This window comes from Pseudopodoces humilis, chromosome 12 (assembly GCF_049639895.1).
Source record: "Pseudopodoces humilis isolate 2021_Gansu_Grassland_sample_001 chromosome 12, ASM4963989v1, whole genome shotgun sequence".
NCBI classification, from domain to species: domain Eukaryota; kingdom Metazoa; phylum Chordata; class Aves; order Passeriformes; family Paridae; genus Pseudopodoces; species Pseudopodoces humilis.
In genome coordinates, this window is record NC_142211.1 from 3,013,374 (window position 1) to 3,028,613 (window position 15,240).

The window sequence follows — 15,240 nt, forward strand, 5'->3', positions numbered from 1 at the left end:
CTGATTTACTTACCTAAGAGAGAAGGTGCACTTGTGTTTTATTGCCAACAGGTCTAAAGTGGTTACCTGCTTGTCTGGAAAAACATTGATCACCTCTGAGAAGACGAGACCCAGTGAGAGGAAAAATTACCTAATCGCCATCCAGCCCTCATAGTCAAGGCAGGAGCAGGAGTAGGACTGCCAGGACATGGCTGTGTCTGGAGGCTTACAGAGGCAGCCTGTCAACTGCCTTGTGTCCCACTGCACCCACCATCATGTTATTGTGTTCCCACTGACCTTCTTCAGTTATTCCCTGTTCTATGCTTCCATAAAGACACTCAGTAATATCAAAGTCAGCATTTCCAGCTAATGGACTCCCTCCTGCCTAAACATCATGACCCCTGAGCTCCAACCATACGAACTTTGTAACGGTAGCCATTTACTTCCACTTCCTGGAGACACTGGACATTATCTTTTTTTGTGTTCCTATGCTGTGGGTCTCTGTCAGTGGCATGGTTGTTTTTGATGAGTTTTTATTTATTGTGATCTGTATTCCATGTATCTTATCCTGTGTCCAGCAGATGACCAGTAATATTCATAATAAGATAATGGCCTTACAGGTGCAGACTGCTTTGGCATTAGGGTACATGAACCCTTTACACAAAAAACAAAGAAAGGGGGAGATGTTGCCGATTGATAAACCCTTACAAAATAAGGGCCTTGTTACCCTTGCAAAGCCATGGCTCAGGCCTGTTACTTCGGATAAGTAGAAAAGGACTATTGGAAAGTGACTCAGCTGAATTAGAGGTAGAAAAACAAGTTATATAACCATTACGTGTTCACATTGTGGTTTATGGTGGTTGGTTGAATTACATTTATTGTGCTTAAATGGAATGCAATTGATAACAGCCTAACTGCTTCAAAAGGCCTGTTTTTTGCAATAAAGAGTTCTGTCTTGCACCTGCCTGGGGACTGTGTGTCGCTCTGCTTCGTAACAAGGACTGTTGGGAAATGATTGAAAGAGGCTTGGTGAGCACTTCTTCCAGCTTCCTCAGTACTCTTGGGTGGATCCCATCTGGCCCCATAGACTTGTGTGTGTCTAAGTGGTGTAGCAGGTCACTGATCATTTTCCCTTTGATTATAGAGGCTTCATTCTGCTCCCTGTCTCTCTCTTCTAGCTCAGCAGGCTGGATACTCACAACTAGTCTTACTATTAAGGACTGATACAAAGAAGGCATTAAATAGCTCAGCCTTCACCTCATCCTTTGTCACTACATTTCCCCCTGCATCCAAAAAAAGATGGAGATTCTCCTTAGCCCTCCTTTTCTTTGAATATATTTAAAGGAACAATTTTTAATTGCCTTTCATTGTACTTGTGCAATTAAGTTATTGTTGGGCTTTCTCTCTGCATAATCTAATGACATCTATGTAGTCCTCCTGAGTTGCCTGTCCTTTCTTCCAGAGGTCATAAACTCTCTTCCGTCCCTCCTGTGTTCCAGCCAAATCTCTATGTTCAGCCAGGCTGATCTTCCCTGCAGGCTTGTCTTTCGGCATGAAGGCAGCCTGGTCCTGAGCTTTTTAAGATTTCCTGCTTGAAGAATGTCCAGCCTTCCTGGACTCCTTTTCCCTTCAGGGCTGCCTCACAAAAGATTCTGCCAACCAGGCCCCTAAACAGGCCAAAGTTTGCCCTCCAAAAGTCCAAGGTAGCAGTTTTGCTGACCGCCCTTCTTCTCTGAGAATTGAAAACTCAATAATTTAATGATCACTGTGCCCAAGATGGCCTCCAGCCATCACATTACCCATATGTCCTTCCCTGTTCAAAACCAGCAAATCCAGTGGGGCACCTTCCCTAGTTACCAGCTGTCACAAACGTATCTTCCACACATTCTAAGACACTGTTTCCTCTCTCCTGTATTTTATTTCCATCAGACATCTGGTAGGTTGAAGTCCCCACTGAGAATAAGGGCTACTGATTGTGAGACTCCTCCCAGCCACTTATAGAATATTTCTGTCTCCAGTAGGCCTGGTATTATATAGACCAACTCATGACCAAAAAAACACAAATTCTGCTAGTGACAGAAATCACATAGCGAGGTATTGATCAGCTGGGTCTTCCTGTTTCTTCCAACATCATTCCTTGCAACTGGAAGGATAGAGGAAAGAAAATACTTGTGCTCCTGATCCCTTAACCAGCTGTCCAAAGACCCTGAACTCTCCTTTGATTGCCCTTGGACTTCTTATTGCACCTTCATCATTGCTGTTATGATTAAATTTTCTTTGTGAACTTGTTTTTTGTTTCAAAGTCATTAATGAACATATAAAGTAAATGGCTGTTAGACAACTCCATTAACAATGTCCTTTTTTCTGATATTTTCTCCTTCAACAACACCTGATATGTCTGAGTTCCTGAGCTTTTTAAACTCCTGATTCTTCTTGAACTCTTAGTTTATAAAACTTATATTTTTGTTATAGATCGACCTCAAATTATTTTTCATTTAATTTGCATGAATTGAACTTGTCCTTGTATCCAAAACTATTTCCTATGATCAGGTCTTCTATAGCATCTTCGTGACTTACTGAAGCCAGATCTAAAATAGTACAATTTCCTGACATGTTAGTGAATTTCTGGAGAATTTTTTTATTTTTAGTGCCTGGAAATACAAGAATATCTCAGACTTACCAATCATAGAATTAATTGCTCTCCAACTTAATTCCTGATATTAAATGATACAAAACAACTGCTGCAGTAGAAATTATATCCCTGATAACATTACAGAACCGTTTTGGCAGTGAAAAAGGACCATGATGGCATATGACATACTGGAAGTGATAATCTTTTACTAAACTGTGAGTTGTGCTGTCATTAATACACACTGCTGCTCCCTGCCTTTTCCTGAAAAGCAGCCACTGTTTTCAGAGTGTTCATCACTGAGATTGCAGGTAAGATCTACTGTCCCAATGCACTCACTCATATCCTGTATCAGTAGCTCAAGGTCCTCCACTTTGCTGCATAATCTTGCTACATTTACATATTCAACTTTCTGACTTCTCCTCCCTAGTCACTCTTCCAGCAAGATGTTGCTTATTCAACCACTTTGTTTTCCTTCACTGTCCATGGGTCTACTCTGTGACATTCCTTTCTGCACTGCCATGACCAGATTTGTGTGATTATTCAGTTTATACTCAGGCAGAGCCTTGAGACTTCACAAGCACTTTGCAGTTTTTTCCTGGTGTTTCTTTAAGGTTTCTCTTAGAAATGAGGCCCACACCAGTGTTTGCAGTAGTACTCCAGGTCCTTAGGTAAAACCTATCTATCAGAGAACATCTTTATAATAATACACCAATGCCCAAACTTCCCCATATCTTCAAACCTTAGCTGTTTGCTGACCTTCCCTGTCACTCATTTGGTAGTGGCCAGAGCTATTCCACTGAACATCTGGGCACCCACTTCTTTCAGAGCCTTGCCTAGCATGGCATACAATCATAGAATGGTTTGGGTTGGAAGGGACCTTTAAAGGTCATCTAATCCAAGACTCCTACAATGAGCAGAGACATCTTCAACTAGACTAGGTTGCTCAGAGACCCATCCAATCTGACCTTGAATGTTTCCAGGGATGGGGCACCTACAACCTCTCTTGGAAACCTGTTCTAGTGGTTTACCACCCTCATCATAAAAAAATTCATCCTTATATTTAGTTTGAATCTACCCTCTTTAAAACCATTATCCTGGGTTCTGTTGCTAAAGGCCCTATAAAAAGTCTGTCCCAATCTGTCTCATAAGCCAAATTTTAATATTGAAAGGCTGCAATAAAGTCTCCCCAGAGTTGTGTTCTCTAGGCTAAACAACCCCAACTCTCTCAGCATTTCCTCATGGGAGAGCTGTTCCATCCCTGTGACCATTTTTGTGGCTCTCTTCTGGACCCACTCCAACAGGTCAACCTCAACCAGATTCAGCAGCATCCTGTCAATGTAATTTGTTCTGATGTGAAGGATAACCAGGGGACTGCTTCCTGTTCCTATGTGAAATTTTCAAGACATAGATTCCCATTATTTTATCCATGCTCTGAGCAAAACATACACTTCCTTTGATCTGTCCCTTGTCAGGTCTTTGAGTCTGTGTGGCACAATAGAGGCTCAGATATTGGAGACAAGACAGTCATGTGTGGATTGCTGTCCTCTTGTAAACATTAGCCTTGTGAGGAAGTACAGTATTGTGCTAATATAATTCTGTTTCCAGAACTTCAAAAATATTGCTCAGAAAGAGCACAAGTACTTCTATGTCAACCTTTATGTTGTAATGCATTTTTGAAAAATGGTATGACCCAAAGAATGTACCCCCAAAAATGTATAATGTGAGCTTCTTTCCCTTATCTCTTTCTCCCCAGTTCCCCTTATTGGCTGTGTGAAAGTAATCCTCCCTCTTCCCCCTGCCTTCAAAAAGAGGCGCTTATCAATACTTCTTCCACTTTCCCTCCTGCTCTTCTTCTCCGCAGGATCCCAAGAAATAAAGCTGCACTTGCATCTCAGCAAAGGAAAGGGCCTCGTTTTTTAGTTCTTCTGTTCTATGCTATACTATCTCCCCTGTTTCCCTGGCTGCAGCTGGGTGGACAGTGTTAACAGAGAAACAGGGGACATAGAAATAATAATAGTTGGCACCCAGTTGTGGGGCTCTGAGAGACCCCCAAAAGCAGCTGGAAACACATGTGTGTGTTTCGCAAGCCTGGACACATCAACTACCTTGAAAAGCTAAAACTCAAATATAGCCTACAAGGGAGAAATCGGTAGCCTTCTCAAGCCCAGGGAGAGTTGATTTCACAAAGAACAGTTTTACTGCTCAACAACGTAAAAGTGGTAAGTCACACCTGCCAACGGTGACGGGGAGCGTGAAATCAGGGTGGAGCAGGTCCCAGGCATGGCCCGCACGGCAACGTGCACGAGCCGAGCCAGGATGAGCTGGGCACACGCCCGAGCCGGCGGCTGTGAGAACCACAGGCTGCGTGAACGACAGAGGTGTCCTGGCAGGCAGCAGGGGGCAGCCGTTGTAGTGAGAGCTGTGGGGCGCCAGTGGCAGCTGTGGGGGGTGGCCCCGGACGGTGCGATCGGTGGGCACGGCGTGGAGGACGGGTAGAGGCGATCCCTTCCCCGCGCGGTGCGGGGACCCAGCCACAGGCTCAGTGCAGAGCCGGCCGCAGCATGTTAGATGTGACAGCTGGGTGGAGCGACCACACGGCAGCTGTGGGACCTGTCAGCTGCGGCATGGGGAACGGGCAGCAGCGTTCTGCCCCCCCACAGCTTCAGACACGTGGTTTTAGCAGCCCAGCAAAGTAACTGCGGCTGAGCTTGACAGTTAGTATCTTACCCCAGTGTGTGTCTGGGGGGAGGTGGCAAGCTGAGAAAAAAAGCCTGCCACTGCTTGCTTAGTTGCTTTTGCAGTAAAACAAGATAAAAACGAGTTGTGCTAACACACTGCTAATAGCAGAAATGGGGTCCAAACTGTCTATACCCCAACCAAATTTAGAATCCAAATTGCAAGATTTTTTAAGTACCATAAATGTTAAAATTTCTAGAAAAAAGTTAAAACATTTCATCTCATGGCTATCTCATAACATTCTACAGCTTGATTTGTCAGAAGTAAATTCTATCACTGCCTGGGATAAAATAGGCAATTTTTTAACACTTAAAATAGAGAACGAAGATGAAAATGCTTCAAAGTATCTCCCAGTTTTTCTTATAATTCGAAATTAATTGATTAACAGAGAAAAAGACATAAAAAACTAGCCATTGCAGTTTCCATCAGTTTCCCTACCTCTTCCCCTAAACCCTCTGCCCCTGAGCTGAAAAAGATACATGGAACAGATCCAGAAGCTCAGGAAACGCATGGTAATAATGCCATTCCTGGATCCATGTGTCTCATTCAGCCCCCCATCTCTGATAGTGTCGTGCAAGCTATCAGAGACCTTCCCCTGCACCCCTATATCCCAGCTATTAAAAACCCATACCTCCAAGTGGCTGGGATCCAAGATGGAGCTGGCCATGTGCCAGATAGCCATGTGGAGAAACCTCCCTCGTATCTCCCTCCCCCTTCCCATGACTCTTTCCACCCACCTGTCTCTGCCCAGTTCCCCTGCTCCTCCCATAACCCTCCCCTACCCTCATGCATTTCCCTTCCTTCTACCATACCCTGCTCACACATGACATCACCTTGCAACCCTGCCTCCAAATGTTGCTACCCTGTTCCCCACGCCCCTGCCCCCTGTCCCCACAGGGAGGGGGGGGAGTGAGAGGGATGGCCCTACCCTCTGCTCCTGTGGGGGGGTGGGGGAAGGGGTGTCCTGGCTCTGCCCCCTGGGGAGGGAAGATGTGTCCCTGCCCAGCCCCTGTGGGGGTGTGGGTAGGTCCCTCCACCCATCTGGGGGTGAGGCAAAGCCCCCTGGGCCTGCTGGGGGCAGGGCTGAGTCCCTTCATTGATCCGGTGGGGAAGCAGGGCCTCCAAGGCCCAGCGAGGGTGGGGCTGGGCAAAGAAACCCCAGAGATGCAGGCTCTGGGGAAGATAAGGATATGCCTACAGCTGCACCTGTGATATTTACTGGTAAAAAAAGAACTAATAGACAATATCAGCCTTTCTCTTACCATGATATCCAAGAGATATGCAAAATATAAGGTGAATTTGGCCAAAAATAGCAAAATATTAAAAAGAATGATTTAAGCTACCTTAAAATCTCAGGAGTTAGTTCCTGCTGACATCAAAGACTTATTCAGGTGCCTCCTAACACCCACTGAGTTTGATTTTTGGGAAAGCTCATGGAAAAGGTCGTTAAAAGACCTCCTAGAGCAACTCAAACAAAGCATTCAGGATGCAAAAGATGCAGAAAATAATGAAATTACCTTTGACCATCTATGTGGGGAAGGGAGGGTGGCCAAGCCTGAAGACCAGGCACAGGCTCTAACAAAACCTATTTTAGATAAGATCTGTGATGTGGCAGAAAAAACTTACAATAAATTACCAGCATTTGAAACCCAAGTCATTTATGTTAATATTAAACAGTTTTCATCAGAAAGTTTTTTGCAGTTCATCGACTGGCTTAGAGGACATATCCAACTACAGGTAGAAGGATCAGTAGCACAAGCAGAATTGATTAAAGAAATGGCTCAAAGAAATGCCAACGAGGCCTGCCGCAAAGTGATTTTAAATCTGACCATCCATCCTCCACCCCCCATAGCAGACATGATCCAGGCCGGCGCCAAGAAAGCAGATCTGTACAGTGCACATGACAAGAAACCTGGACCAACAAACCCAAGGACTGTGGCAGCAGCAACACCAGGAATGAACAAGCCACAGATGTCACCAGAACATCTGCAGCACATCATCTGCTTCCAGTGTCCTGGGGTGATTTTACCTTTAAGGTAGCTTTGAGATCTAGGGAAGTTGAAACTGCTGGAGGCTGATTGGAGTTTTTCTCCTGACCAATTACTAGCCATTTGTGAGAACTGATAGTGATTCTGACCATTGAAAAGTGAGATCAACTTGTGAATACCTACCTTAAGACTTAAGACCGGGAATTTCTTGTTCTCTTTGTTTTTCAGCTTCTGATGAGGTAACAAGGCTCTGTCATGGTCTCCTCCCCTCCCCCCAAGGCCAGACAAGGCCGCAGAGGGTGGAGGAGGAAGAAAAGCGGAGCCGGCCAGCCTGACTTGGTTTGCAGTTTCTGCCGCTGAACTGAAACCTGACACCATGAACATCTGCAGCTTGAGCAAGACTTTAACTCTTTTACTACCTGGATGAGACTTGCAGATTATTCCTTTTTTTCCCAGAGAGAGAGAGAGAGAGGCAGTGATCAACATGTAAGGAAACACCATAAAACCATCAAAGACAGTGAAGAAAGGAATTAAGTTTTAGATGGGGAAGAGAGAATAAGGAGATGCTTTAATAAGCTGAAATATTTTTCTGTTAAAGCTATGGAAATAAACAATAGTGTTCTGAAAAAAAACTCCTTTAATTCATGACAGAGTATATTGTGTGGAATGGAGTGTTCAAAGTGTGGATTTTGAGCAATAGGTGGAGTAGCTGTGATACAGTGAGGTGCCGGAACAGAGGGGGAGAAGTAATATTTGAAGATTTGGGGCCGTTAAGAGGAAAAGAGAAAACTTCTGTTTCCAGGGAGGTTCACAAAGACAGATGAAGAGAACTTTTGCCTTTGAATAACTCATTCTTAAAAATGACATCCCTAGACTCATTTGACCCATAACACACCTCAGAGTGATGTGAAATGGGAGGAGTGAACTGTCGTGGTTTTAAAGCAGTAACTAAAAAAACTAAAAAACTTCCTTATTTCTTGCTGTGAGATGTGGATTAGAACAAGAGCAAAACAGGCTTAAAACTTAAAAGGAATAAAGAAGGTTTATTAACAAAACTACAAGAATAAGAAAACTAAAATAAAACTACCAGATAACCCTTTTTTCCCCCACTATCCAACCATTCTTTTGTTTACATGACAACATAGAGACAACAAACTTTGGAACTTTGGTGTTTAAACAGTCCCCAATTCCTGCTAGAGTCTTTTCATCAGCCTTTGTAGAGAAACAGAAGTCTTCTTCTGCTAATTTATGGAGTTTCTCACTAGAAAACTATTTCTGTTATAGCTTTCTATTTCTCTGATGCCAGCTGCCCGGAAATCCTGTCATCATTTCACTCCTCCCATTTCACATCACTCTGAGGTGTGTATGGGTCAATGAGTCTAGGGATGTCATTTTTAAGGATGAGTTATTCAAAGGCAAAAGTTCTTTTCATCTGTCTCTGTGAGCTTCTCTGGAAAACAGAAGTTTTCTCTTTGCCTCAAGCGGCCCCAAATCTTCAACTATTACTTCTCCCCTTCTGTTCCAGCATCTCACTGTATCATAATTACTCCACCTTTTGCTCGAAATCCAAACTCTGAACACTCCATTCCTCTCAATATACTCTGTCATGAATTAAAGGAGTTTTTTCAGAACATTATTGTCCATCTCCATAGCTTTAACAGAAAAATATTTCAGCTTAATTAAAGCATCTCTTTATTCTCTACTTTTTCTGAAGCTTAATTATTTTCTTTACTCTCTCTAATAGTTTATAAAATCTCTTTACATGTTGATTACTCTCTTTTTCTTTCTCTGGAAAAAAGGATTAATCTGCAAGTCTCATCTGGGTAATTAAAAGGTTAAAATCTTGCCCAGGCTTTGTAGATGGTTCTGTGATCTCTGCCGGAGCAGCAGCTGGAGTTGTCTGCGATGGAAGATTCTTCATGGCTGCTCTGGAGAGTGTGGTCACTGTCTCAGCCCGCCGCAGGTCAAGAGCTTTTTTTCTTTCTTTACTCGGCAGTCTCTGGTGAATTCAGACACAGCAAAACTGCAGCCGAGCCAGGGACCGGCCTGGCCTGGCCAGAGCCCGGGGCAAGCCTCGCAAGTCCCATCTCCCGGCCGGGAGCTGTGGAAGGCTCAGCCCAGCCCCCGCCCGGGCCGCATGGCCTGGGCAGGGGACGGGAAGCCAGCTAAAGCTCAGGTACCTTTCACAGCCAGGAAACAAAGAGACAAAGAAATTCTCAGGCTTAGGTCTTAAGGTGGTGTTCACAGGTTTATCTCACTTTTCAATGGTTAAAACTGCTGTCAGTTCTTAGAAATGGCCAGCTGTTGGCTAGGAGACAAACTCCCATCAGCCTCCAGCAGTTTTAACTTCCTTAGGCGTTTCTCTTGGTTTTCTTAAATGCTAATCTATCACAACAACTGATGGCAGATTTTTATGGGCAGCTGGAATCAGAGAAATAGAAAGCTATAGCAGAAATAGTTTTCTTGTGATAAACTCTATAGATTAGCAGAAGAAGACTTCTGTTTCTCTACAAAGACTGATGGAAAGACTCTAGCAGGAATTGGCACTGTTTTAAACACCAAAGTTCCAAAATTTTTGGTCTCTATGTTGTCATGTAAACAAGAGAATGGTTGTGTAGTGGGGGAGAAAAGGGTTTTCTGGAGGTGTTATTCTGTTTTTCTTCTTCCTGTAATTTTGTTAATAAACTTTCTTTATTCCTTTTAAGTTTTAAGCCTGTTTTGCTCTTGTTCTAAGCCACATCTCACAGCAAGAAATAAGTAAGTTTTCTAGTTATTTTTTAGTTACTGCTTTAAAAGCACGACATTTATTTGGTGCACTGGCCGGGAAATGAAATTAGAAAATCTAAACCACTACATCCAGGCAAAAAGCCAGGACATGTCGCAAGGAATTGTCCTCAAAAGTAGCAACAAGGGAAACACCAGAAAGAAGCTGTAGCAAATCAACAAAAGAACTAAAAACAAAGCGCTTTTTTGTCAAGCGCTGAGACACAAAAATGACATATCTGAAAGAGGAAAAAGACTCTATTTTAATGGTAAAAGGGGTGAAAAAGGGGAGCAGGGTGGAGGACTGGAGAAATATTATTGTGGGGAACGCATGCCTAATAAGATCTGGCAACCGCAAAAGCAATTCAGACTTGCAGCTGCTAAAGCTTTTTGTTTCAGATCTGACCTTTGGACTGTCTTTGGAGTGGACTTGCAGGATAATTCACAAGACCTGGCTGGACTGGATAGTAGGTATTTTGTTATTGGAGACGCAGCACACAAACCCCTAGAAATTGAAATAGCCCCCATGACAATTAAGGGAGACCTGACACACCTCATTCTCTTAGCAAGATGTCCTCAACCACCCTTCTATGTAGACAAAGGGCAGGTAATAGCCCAAGTGATCCCTGTTCCAACAGAAGTCCCAGTAGATGACAAAGCACCAGGGGTATACTGGGCAGAAGTGGTGGGAGAAGACAAACCCATTATGGGGTGTAACCTTACACATGAATCAGAACATCTCCATGTAGAAGGGTAAATTGACACTGGCGCAGATGTGACTATCATACCCAAACAGTGTGGCCTTCACATTGGGAACTGCAACCCGTGGCATGAAAAATACAGGGTGTTGGAGGGGTGAAACTGGCTAAAATCTCTAAGAGAATTGTTCACATTGAAGGCCCGGAGGGTAGGTTAGCTAGTGTCTGATCTTTTGTCACTGATTACAAGTGCCCCCTGTGGGGAAGAGACACCATGTCCCAGTGGGGAGTGAAGTTAACAATTCCTGAGACCCCCAAGGATTTTTAATGGAGGCCACTGTAGAGCGTCCTATGCAAAAGTTAACATGGCTGGATGACAATCCAGTGTGGGTGAACCAGTGGCCTCCTAGAAAACAGAAACTCGAAGTGCTAGAAAAATTAGTGGAAGAAGAATTGGCAAAGGGACACATAGTGGAAAGGACCAGCCCTTGGAATTCCCCAGTATTTGTAATAAAAAAGCCAGGGAAGGATAAGTGGCGCCTCCTTCAGGATTTGAGAGAAATAAACAAAAAAATAGAGGACATGGGATCTCTTCAACAGGGAGTGCCATCCCCGACAATGCTCCCACAAAATTGGCTATTAGCAGTGCTAGACAATAAAGACTGTTTTTTCCAAATTCCCCAGCACCCAGAAGATGCATCACGGTTTGCCTTTTCCATTCCCACAGTCAATCGGGAAGCACCAATGAAACGATACCACTGGAGAGTACTACCTCAGGGGATGAAAGCCAGTCCTTTCATCTGCCAGTGGTATGTAGGGTCATTATAATACCCTGTTTGTGCTGAAAAAAGAGATGCAATCATCTTCCACTATAGGGATTATGTGTTAGTGTGCTGTCCCAATAACAACATGCTGCAAGACACACTTGACCTAGTGGTTAAAGTTTTAACCTCTGCTGGGTTCCAAATGCAGGAAGACAAAGTTCAAAAGATGCCACCTTGGAAATATGTGGGCCTGGAGATAACTAAACAGGCTGTTGTTCCACAAAAATTAAAAATCATGAGTAATCCTAAAACCCTAGCAGATATCCATTACCTGTGCGGGTCCTTTAACTGGGTCCGACCCTGGCTAGGTCTCACTAATGAAGACCTGAGCCCCCTGCTCAATTTATTGAAAGGGGAGAGAGTTGCTCTCTCCCAGGGAGCTGACTCCAGAAGCAAAAACTGCAATTGAAAAAGCACAAAGGGCCTTGACAGAAAGACAGGCACATCGTTTTAAATTGGAGCCGCCTTTCAAATTTATTGTCCTGGGGAAATTACCACATCTACATGGGTTAATATTCCGGTGGGCCGAGGGGCAGAGAGATCCACTCTTAATAACAGAATGGGTCTTCCTCTCCCATCAACGACTCAAAACTATCACCAAGCCACAAGAGCTGATGGCTCAGCTGATTCAAAAGGCCAGGGTAAGGCTGCGGGAACTGGCAGGTTGTGACCTTCCGTGTATTCACCTTCCGGCCAGACTCTCTGGAGAAGGCAGACACTCCCCTGAGAAACTGACCAAAGACATGTTTGAGCACCTGCTGCAGAGCAATGCTAATCTTCAGTTTGCTCTGGATAGATATAGTGGGCAAATTTCGGTCCATGAACCATCACACAAATTGTTTCATGAGGAATTCCACCTCATTCCTTGTGAGAAAAGGAGCCGAAGGCCACTCAAAGCTCTCACAGTGTTCACTGATGCACCTAGGAGATCCCACAAGTTGGTGATGACTTGGAGAAATCCACAGAATCAGCTTTGGGAAGCTGATGTTGAGTTTGTAGAGGGGTCACCCCAGATAGCTGAACTGGCTGCGGCCTTAAGAGCCTCTGAGAAGTTTTCAGAACCAATTAATTTAGTTCCTGACGCAGCCTACGTAGCGAGAGTGGTGTCCAGAGCAGAGCAGGCAGTTCTCAAGGACATTGAGAATGAACATTTCTTTAGATTGCTCGCAAAACTGAATTATTTGGTTTCAACTGCAGAGCATCCTTTCTATGTGATGCACATAAGATCTCACACCCCGTTACCAGGTGAAATCGCTGAGGGGAACTGGAAAGCTGACTCCCTTGCAACTCCAGCCGAAAAGATACATCTCCCAGATGTGTTTCAACAGGCCAAGATAAGACACCAGCAATACCATCAAAATGTGCCAGGACTGATCCGTCAGTTCCAGCTGACATGGGGTCAGGCTAAAGCCATTGTGGCTACCTGTCCCAATTGCCAGCTCCAGGCAGTGCCATCATTAGGCATCAGGGTTAATCCCCAAGGCCTTGGAAGCTGTAAGGTGTGGCAAACAGATATCACTCACATCCCCAGTTTTGGTCGCCTTAAGTATGTACACGTGAGCATTGATACATACTCAAGAGCAGTGTATGCCTCTGCTCATGCAGGAGAAAAATCTGTACATGCCAAACAACACTTAGTACAGGCTTTTTCAGTGCTGGGGATCCTTAAGGAAATTAAAACAGATAATGGCCCAGCGTATAAATCCAAAGAGTTCCTGGAATCTGTCCAGCATTGGGGAGTGGAACATAAAACTGGCGTTCCCCACTCCCCCACAGGTCAAGCTGTGATTGAGCGTACACACCAGATGCTCAAACAAGTCCTAGCCAGGCAAAGTAGTGGGACAGTGTGGATGTCTTCACAGCAAAAGCTTTGTAAAGCTATGTTTTCTATCAATTTCCTGAACTGTTCTTTTGAAAACATGAATCCTCCAGTTACTTGGCATTTTTACAGTGGTGATCAGTTTAAATTGTCACAGCATCCACCGGTTTTAATCAGGGACCCTGAAACCTGGCAAACCAAGGACCCCTATGAACTTGTCACCTGGGGGTGTGGTTACGTGTGTGTATCCACCCCCACAGGCCCCCGATGGATTCCTCAAAAATGGGTAAAACCTTTTATTCCCAAAAACCCAGCCCCAGCAGAAGAAGAAGAGAGACAAGTGGCAGTTGCTTCCAAAAGAAGACGTTGCTGGGAAAAACAAGAAGAAACCTTCCTAACCTCTGGTTATTCTCTGACCTGCTTACATTGACTGTGAATATGTTTTAAAAATGTTTCTTTCTTTTCTTTTAGAAAAAACCTACCTCACACTCAAACCCATGGTGAGACTTACCTCAGCTATCCTCCTGCTCACTCTGAGCAGCCTGACCACTGCCTGGATTGTCCCTCAGCCACGACAGAACATCTGGGTGACCCTGGCACACACACTTCAACAAGACAATATCTGCTTGTCCACTGCAGCAGCAAAAGACCCTATGTCTACCTGTCTGGTAGGAATCCCGCTGCAGGCTGAAGATTTTACAGCCAGCTTTAGTTATCCCAAGTTTAATACAATGCCTAAGACACATAGCGACCAACCACATGAAAACCTTAAACAGCGAGCTGTGGCAGTGAAAAATCCTATAGAAAAGTGGTTACCAGTACTGCCCAGAGCTAATAAAGAGCCCCAAGAATTAGAGCTATTAGGTTCTGCTCCTGCACCCTTTTGTGTTCACTTGATTTACAACTTACTGCCAGACACAAAACTATACAATCACATAATCCAGTATTGAAAAGAATACAAAGCAAAACAATGGTGTGGTATGCTAAGTCAGGCCTTAACAGACGATCCTCGCCGTTCACATCCAAGAATCCTCCCTAAAGGTAAATTTCTAATATGTGGAGATAAAGCATGGGCAGGAGTCCCCTCTCGCCTTCGAGGGGGGCCTTGCACTTTTGGGAGGCTGTCCCTGTTTGCACCCAACCAAACCCAAATTATTAGATGGACTAGGAAAGACAATTCTACCCATGAAATCCACAAAAGAAGCACTGATATTTTAGACTCAAATTGTGATTCGGATATATTTCATTGGGCAAAATCAAAAAGGGTTGCTGCATCCATATTTCTTCCATGGGTTGCAGCTGCCAAGGCACTAGATGAATTAGGACATTTGGAGTGCTGGGTGATTAAACAGGCCAACTTAACATCAGCTGCCCTCAGCTCCCTCCTCGAAGATGAAGATATTACCAGACAGGCCACACTCCAAAATCAAGCTGCCATTGATTTCCTTCTGTTGCTGCATGGACACGAATGCCAGGAATTTGAAGGACTTTGCTGCTTAAACCTGTCCTCAAAAGCTCCCAACGTCCACGGAGCCCTCCGAGAGATGAAGAACTTGATCGGACAAGTGAAGCAAGAAGCTGAGGACTGGTTTAGTGAGCTGTTTAAAGGCTGGGGACTCACAGGATGGTGGACCTTGATAATCAAAACAATCTTGTTGTTTTTTGTTGTTCTGTTTCTAATCGTGCTAGCCTTCAGGATTGTCCGTTATTTAGTTTTAAAAGCTCTCAAAAGTTTAGTCTCTACTACCTCAGAGATCAACCACATAGAACTAGGGGACCAGAAGCAATCTAACCGGCCCGC

The 15,240-nt window shown here is 44.3% G+C and overlaps 1 protein-coding gene across 3 annotated transcripts in view; it reads right to left on the reverse strand.

Annotated features, from left to right (window-relative positions):
- The window catches only part of LOC148183281 (protein FAM219A-like), a 285,636-nt gene that overhangs the window by 98,612 nt on the left and 171,784 nt on the right, over nucleotides 1–15,240 (reverse strand). The gene's annotated exons all lie outside the window — the stretch shown is intronic.